Here is an 8,979-nt window from a genome sequence, read left to right as displayed (position 1 = left end):
CCTCGATCTGATCGAAGTGTTTTAATACTCTTGCCAAGCTGGTTCTGTACTTCATTCTTGAATTCTTTGAACTTTTCAAAGGATTCCGACTTATGTGTCATCAAGTACACATAACCGTATCTACTGAAATCATCAGTATATGTGATGAAGTACCTATAACCGCCTCTAGCAGCGACATTGAAAGGGCCACATACATCACTATGTATGAGTCCTAACAGATCAGTCGCTCTCTCGCTGTGTCCACTAAAGGGAGTCTTGGTCATCTTGCCTCGTAGGCATGACTCGCATATCTCATATGATTCTAAATCAAATGAGTCCAGCAAACCATCCTTATGGAGCTGGGATAAGCGCTTGTCATTTATATGACCTAAGCGACAGTGCCAGAGATAGGTTTGGTTCAAGTCAGTCGACTTGATCCTCTTGGTATTTATATTATAGATAGGGCTCTCAAGGTCTAGAATGTAGAGTCCGTTTATCAGAGGTGCACTACAATAGAACATATCTTTTAAATAAACAGAACAACATTTGTTTTATTATAAAAGAGTATCCTTTCTTGTCTAAACAAGAAACTGAAACTATGTTCTTAGTTAATGCAGGCACATAACAACAATCGACTAACTCTAGTACAAGCTCAGAGGGCAGAGATAGAAAGTAAATCCCTACAACCAGTGCTCCATTGCCTACTCGTAGGTCCACTCGCCCTTTGTCAACTATTTCTCAGCGTCTGCACATCAATACAAATGTGAGAAGCACATCCGAGATCTAATACCCAAGATGTAGAAATAGATAGATTGACTTCTATAACATATATACCAGTGGAAGTCTCACTGCTTCTTAAGATCCTCCAAGTATACCTTGGGTTCCTCTTCCGATTGCCTCGACCGCGTGGATGCGGTAAGCATCCTGGCGACCCTCCTTTAGGCTCAAAGGCCTTGCCTTTGCCCTTGGTTTGAGACTTTCCTTACCTTTGGGCTTGCCCTTGCCCTGTGTTGACCATCAGAATGGGCTTAACCTTCTTAAGGTTAATCTCAGCAGTTCGCAACATACTAAGTAGCTCGGGCAGTGGCTTGTCAATCTCGTTCATGTTATAGTTGAGAACGAATTGACTATAGCTATCCGGCAAGGACTGCAAGATCAAGTCAGTGGCCAGCTCTTGGCCAAGTGGGAACCCCAGTCTTTGTAGGTTCTCTATGTACCCAATCATCTTGAGTACATAAGGACCTACAGGAGCCCCGTCAGACAACAGTGCCTTAGAGATCTCAAATCTCTCATGCCTCGCTTGTCCCTGATATAGTTGGCGAAGATGCTCAACCATATCGTAAGCGCCCATCAACTCGTGTTGCTTCTGAAGCTCAGAGTTCATGGTCGCGAGCATTAGACATGACACATCTAATGCATCATCTTGATGCTTCTTGTAAGCATCTTTGTCAGCTCGCGGGGCATTGGCAGGAGGAGCCTCCGGAATGGGCTGCTCCAGAACGTACAGTTTACGTTCCTGGGTGAGAACTATTCTCAAGTTCCTGTACCAGTCCAGGAAATTCGCTCCGTTGAGCTTGTCCTTCTCAAGGACAGATCGCAGGGAGAAGGAATTCGTGTTCGACGTCATGGTTATCTACAACAGAAAATTTGCAGAAATAAATATCATATTCTTTTAAAATCATTTAATTAGGCCTTTAACTAAATGATGCTCCCACTGAATACTATAATTCTTGTGGGACAAGATCCACATCATACTAACCCTTGAGTTAGCTTTGGCTAATACGCCCAAGGCTTAGTATGATCGGTAGATAACGATTACCAATTATATCTCTATGCAACTCTTGTTTATAGGATCAAGATCCATATTTATATTAAAACTCGAGTTAGCTTTGGCTAATACGCTCGAGAGTTAATATAAACGTGATTTTGTCCTACCTTTCCAACTATTGGAAGAATGCCTATAGTTGACTCGATCCAACCGAGTAACTAGGAATACTCAATCTAATTGAGTTTGTATTCACCCATGCGTTGATAGGCGGGACCAAGATTGTCCCTCCGTACCCTACCAAGATAATATGTATTGCTCTTCTTTGGCAGATTCAACAATACATGTGATCGAGATAGTGATAGGTATCACGGCACGGTTAGGCATTTAGAGTTGGTTCGATCTAGATCTAATCTAATCGAGAAGGATGCATCTTGTGCACGACTTAGATCTAATCTAATCGCAATGGTGCATCATGTGCACGACTTAGATCTAATCTAATCGTTAAGGCACTAATTAATTAACTACTTATTAAATATGCATCACATACACAAGCAATTAATTAATCTATTTGTGATTTAGTCATGACCCTACTACGATCTTCTCAAGCCAATGAGAAGATCGATTGGTCAACCTAGGGTCAACAGCTTCTCCAAGCTCCTCCCTTTGACCACCTTGTGTTGCTCGTGCCCGCCTCGGAACTCCGTCTCGTGTGGACCCTCCACCGCTCCAATTTGTACATTACAATTTGAAACTCGAGTTACATTCGAGTCTAAATCTAATTTATAACCAGAATAAGAGAAAGGCACGACGCGTAGGCCGTGGAAAAAAAAATAAAAATACAACACACACAATCATATGACGGCACGCAGGCCATATTATGAATTACAATACAAATCCAATCTTATTGGATATTTTGGGCCATGACTATCACAAATTAATATATAATTCAAAATTATATATTTTTCATAATTTTTCTGTAATTTTAAAATAATTTTTACAATTTTTATGAATAAAATTTCCCGGCGGTCCCGTTTAGCGGTTTCGGGCGCAATCGCGGAACGGATCCCCTTGCGGGGCCCAGGGGCAGCGCCCCTACCCGCGATCTAACCATCGCGAGGGTTCCTTTGTGATCCAACAGCGCTTAAACCCGCTGTCCCAAAACGATTTGGGTCGAGACATTGCCGTTTCGGAAAAATCTTCCCGACGGGTTCGTTTTTAGCGATTTCGGGTGCAATCGCGGAGCAAATCCCCTTGCGGGGTTAGGGGCAGTACCCCTACCCATGATCTAACCATCGTGAGTTGCTCCTTTGCGATCTTATGGCACCCAACCCCGCTGTCCCAAACGGATTTGGGGCAAAATGAAGCCGTTTAAAAGAAAACTTTCCGGTAGCCGAAGCCTACAAGTGCCGAGACACTTGTGCTTCGCTTCTACGGAAAAATTACTCATAAAAACTCTAAAAACTCAATTTTTACAGAAAATCACAGAAGGTATATTTTTCATAAAAATACAAACGAACTCGTACAAGTCTTTGCACGTGGCTCTGATACCACTGTTGGGTTCGTCGGGCCGCGAAAACCGCTTTTTCGCGTCACGGAAACCCCGAGTCACCCGAAGCCATGGATCTCGTGCAAAGATTCGTAAACAAAACTTTTCGAAAAACCTTTTCTTGTACGAGTTTGTAAAAACTTTTGATCTACACTAAAGTTAAGATCATTACCCTTGATGCGCGCCCCACGCGAATGTTGCCGGATCTCAAGACCGTCAAGCGCACGGTCCTCTAGAAGTATCCACACGGACACACTAGATGGAGGTGACCAAAAACCAAGGTGTGCTAGCACCTATGTGGTTCGGCCAAGGAAGGAGGAGAGGGGGAGAGCAAGAAGAACTCTAGGAGGAAGAAGAAGGAATGAATCAATGGAATCAATTTTCGAAAATGAAAATTGTTCTCCACATTCAAGTGGCCGGCCACCTTCTAGGAGGTGTAACCCCCACATTAATTCCAATTAATGTGGAGACCATTAAGAGTTGTAACCCCCATGAGGTGGCACTCTAGGATGATGTGGATCAACACTATTGGTCCACATCTTGCCACCTCACTAAATGACATGGCAACAAGTGTAACTCCTCATTTAATGTGGGTCGGCCACATTAAATGCTATAGAGGCTTGTAACCTCCATGAGGTGGCACACATTGATGATGTGGAGCAATCCTATTGGTCCACATCTTGCCAACTCACTAGTGATGTGGCAAAAAGTCAAGTCAAACATGACTTTTTCTCTTCCTCTCAAATCAAGTCAAACTTGATCAAATCTCTCTCATGGTTGATCTAATCCAACCATATGATTCAAGCCAACTTAATATAATGAATCTAATTCATTAAATTAAGTTGATTTAATGAGTCATAATCTAAATTAGACTCATTGAATACATGAATCAACTTGAGTCCAACTCAATTAGCCCAATTTGGATTACTCTTAATCCTATATGATTCATCAAATGAATCTAATCCTCTTAGTTCATCATATGAACCAAATCTCCATCTAATTGTCCTTAGTGTGTGACCCTATAGGTTATTGTAACGTTGGCAATGCCCTAAACCCATTTAGGAGCATAAGTAATGAGCGGTATCTAGCAACACATCATTACTACCCAAGTTACAAGAATGTCGAGATCCGACATCACCTTGTGACTACCAATTGTGACTCCTCACAAAATATGTGACATTGTCCTTCTATCCTAGACATCTAGATTGATCAATATGAGGCATAGACCGTGTCATCCTCTAATCAATCTAAATCTTGAACTCCAAGTAGACTCACTCGATCAAATGAGCTCAACATCTAATGTTGACTCATTTGGGCATGGCCATGCACTTCGTGGTCTAACTCTATCAAGAATATTGATGTCGCTCCCGTCATATGGGAGGGATAGATCCCATCTACATCACTCACATCCCTCTGCATAATTTGTTACATACCCAGTAATCGCCTTTATAGTCCACCCTGTTACGGGTGACGTTTGACGAAACCAAAGTACATAACTCCTTATGTAGGGATCCATGGTGACTTCAGGTCTAAGGACTAATAGTCATACTAATAGCCACATGAGAAAGTATATGACACTCATATAACGATCCATGATACTTTCTCATTGTGGGTCATTCAGTATACATTCTCCAATGTATACCCATGTGTCAGCTTGATATCTCTATATCCATGACTTGTGAGATCAAGTCATCGAGCTGACCTACATGCTAGTCTTATTGTATTAACATTGTCCCTGAATGTTAATACTCGACTAGGAATGATTTAGAGTAGTGTTCCCTATATCATCTCACTATCGATTCAACCAATCGATTGATATAGGTAAGAACCTTCTACTCTAGGACGTTACTATACTTATTTTATCTGGCACTAATACAAATAAACATAATAACCAAAAACCAAATGCCTTAATATATATACAAGAATATGATATACATGAGTCCATACAATCATCAAATGATTGGCTCTAGGGCTCTAACTAACAGTGGTCGACCAATAAGGGGAATGAATGGGATTCATTTTCATTCAAGGCATTTTTGATTCCATCTTCTTCCTTTCTCTCTCTTTTTGCTCTCCCTCTCCTCATCTTGCCGAGACCTTCTTGGAGTGCTAGCACACTCTAAGGTTCTCCCTCCATCGATTTGTTTGTGTGGATACACATACAGAGTTGTTTACCTTGACAACTTGAGATCCGACATCTCCTTGGACAAACGAGACTCGCGAAGGGCACGCTACAAGGGTAAAACTCTTTAACATATAGTTCTAGTGTAGATCTATAGGTTGGTAAACTCGTACTCATAGTTTTTTGAAAGTTTTATTCTTCGCACGGATCCGGTGGCGGGGTTTCGGGGTTTTCGCGACGTGAAAAATCGGTTTTCGCGGCCCGAAAAATCCAACTTAATTGTCTATCATAGCCTTAATTATTAATGCATCATCATGGGATAACTCTACTCCTTCAAGATCTCTGGGCCCAAAACTGATTTCTGGCCCTACTGCTCTCTCCATGCTGCACCCTACAACATGAATCTCAAGTCTTCTAGCGTGTGCCTTCCTGGCCCTATTGGAATCTCTATCAGTGGGCCTGCCCGCGATGATATTAATGTTGCCCCTAGCGGCATTGCTTCTGTTCTCTTCTTGTCGATCTGTCGTGGCCTCAGGCTGAGCTTTCTCAAGCATCTGAGTTGTACAATCCGGGTTTGGTAATACCCCTTGTTGAGGTTCTACTGGGCGGTATTCTATCTTGAGCGGACTTTACTGCCTAGGATATTGTTGTTGATAATAGTTTCGCCATTGATAACGATCCCTATTTGTTTTCTTATTTTTCAGAACAAAACAGTCTTCTGTATGATGACTGCTGGTCTTGTGATAAGTGCACCCTCTTCTTGGTGCTTCTTGTTGCATCTCCACATGTTGTACGACCTGTGGGCGGTACTCTGTATGATGATAGGGTGGATGAACTACTCGGGGTCCCCTCAGGGGAGGAACAGGAACGGGAGCCTTCTCCTTAATAGGAGCAGGAGAAGAAGTAGTACATTCTTTTCTTCGTGCAGCCTGAGCTTCTTCAACATTAATGAATTCAGTGGCATGCTTAATTAAGGAGTCAAAATTGACAGGAGGATTTCTCACCAGGTCTTTAAAGAAATCATTATCATTTAAGCCTTGAGAGAAAGCACTTACTAATATTTCGGTAGTAGCATTGGGTACATCAATAGCTACCTGATTCAATCTCTTAATATAGGCTCTAATGGACTCTTTAGATCCTTGTTTAATTGAGAATAAGCTCCAAAGAGTTTTATGATACCTCTTGTTGCTGGAAAAATGATGTAAGAAAACCTTCTTGAAATCTTTAAACCTCCGAATAGAATTCTCAGGCAATCTCTTAAACCAGCGTTGAGCAGCTCCTCTGAGTGTTGTAAGGAACATCCGACACTTTACTCCATCGAAAAATTGTTGTAATAATGCTACGTTCTCAAATTTTAACAAATGATCCTCTGGATCTGTAGTTCCAGTGTACTCATCGATTTGAAGATTCTGATACCGTTTAGGAAGAGGATCATCCAGTACACTCTGAGAAAATAGAGAAATAACTCTTTCCGACGAGCTATCACTAGCTACCATCATCTTAGCTTTGCGCTTCTCTTTGTCAGGTGCCTCACCAGAGGATTCCTGAAATATAGGCCTTCATCCTCTCTGTTCCAAAGGAGTACGAAGGAAAGCTCGAGGGCGCTTGGTCGAAGAATCAGTGGCCGAAGGGAAATATACATGATCTTCTTCTTCAACTCCTTTCCCCTTCGGTGCTTAGTAGTCGAGATCGCCGGATTATGAGCTACTGGCAGAGTAGGTCCAGGATGAGCTTGTTGTTGTTGTTGTTGTTGCTGTAAAGTCTTCTGTACATGAGTGTTGATGAGAAAATCCAAATCTTCATGACTAATAGTGAGTAGGTTCGATTTTCCAGTGTCTTCCATCTTGCAATCTCAGATTCAGGTGAAGATTCCCACAGACGACGTCAAATTTGATCCTGTCTGAAAAACTTGACAAAATGAAAAGCTGGGAGAAAACCTACTGCTAATGAAGAATAATACCTATAGAATACCGATCTGAGAAACCCAAAGCAGATCTAGGAGAATAAAGTCATAGAATGCCCTCCTTGTGCGAAGATCCCAAGATGAAAGGAAGGATACAATTGTTAGAATGTATACTAAAAACCTAGCTTTTGGTATAAAATATTTATCTAGAAATAATAATCACATTGGTCAAATGTCTACATTTGTGATAAATGTAGTTGTTCAATTAATTTATACTGTAGATAACATAGTATGTGGTGCCACATGCAGAAGATGATGTTATCAGTACCTTATAAATTATAAACAGTAGCTCACGACCAAAATGGAAAGGAACAAATCATTAGAAGGTCGTAGTGTAATTAGGTATCAGTTTATCTTGACTGTATAATTACACTAGTACACTTAGAGTGTATTGAGTAGGACCATTTGAGGTCGTTTCTTTTATACTGACTTTATAAAGAAACAAAGACCTCGGTTATTATGAAAGTGTGTGCTCTTAATCCTAATATAATAACAAGCACATATATTTGATATTTATTTCTTTAATTTATCAATGGGTGAGATTTAGTTCGATGAATCAATAAGCCCGATAAGTTGGAAAATGATATCACTTATAGTGTGTGTTGTTGATTATAGAAGGAAACTGTGTCCTAGAGATACTAGGTTGATAATGTCCTCAAGAGGAGCTCATAAGGATTGTCATGTTAAACCCTGCAGGTGGACCTAGTCCGACATGATGATAAGGTTGAGTGGTACTACTCTTGGACTAAGATATTAATTAAATGAGTTATCAGTAACTCACTTAATTAGTGGACATTCGATATCTTAAACACAGGGAGACTAACACACTCATAATAAGAAGGAGCCCAAAAATGTAATTTGGGATTGGTGCGGTAGTTCAATAATAGTTCTCTAGTGGAATGAATTATTATTGATAAAATTAAGTTGTGTGTTCGGGGCGAACACGGGATGCTTAATTTTATCGGGAGACCAAAACCAATTCCTCCTCTCGGTCCCTATCGTAGCCTCTTATTTATAGAGTACTATACCCACCTATACCCACCTTCTATACCCACCTAAAGGGGGCCGGCCAAGCTAGCTTGGGAACCAAGCTAGGGCCGGCCTAAGCATGGTTTAGGGTGGCCGGCCCTAGCTTGAACCCAAGCTAGAGGGCCGCAAATTAAATTAAAAAAGAATTTTAATTTTAATTTTTATTATGTGGAAGATATAATTTATTAAAGAGAATTAAAATTAAATTATCTCTCTTGTAAAAGATCTACAAAAGATTAAAGAAAGAGATTAGATCTCTTTCCTTATTTGTAGATTGGTGAGATATTTTATTTTCTCTTTAAAAATTATTCACATGTTGTAAAATTAAAATTATGGAAATTTCTTTTTATCAACCATGAAGAGATTTTGAAGAGAAATTTTAATTTTAAAATTTCTGGAAACAAATTAGGAAGTTTTAATTGTTGATTGAAACTTGTCTAATTTGATTTCATGATGTGGCCGGCCATTAGAATTTAATTGGGGAAATTTTATTTTATTTTTCTCAATTAAATCATGTCAAGGAAATTAAGGAAATTTTATTGTAATTAAATTTCCTAATTTGCTTAGGCCAA

This window comes from Zingiber officinale, chromosome 11A, assembly GCF_018446385.1.
Source record: "Zingiber officinale cultivar Zhangliang chromosome 11A, Zo_v1.1, whole genome shotgun sequence".
Lineage (NCBI taxonomy): Eukaryota > Viridiplantae > Streptophyta > Magnoliopsida > Zingiberales > Zingiberaceae > Zingiber > Zingiber officinale.
This window is presented reverse-complemented; position numbering follows the sequence as displayed.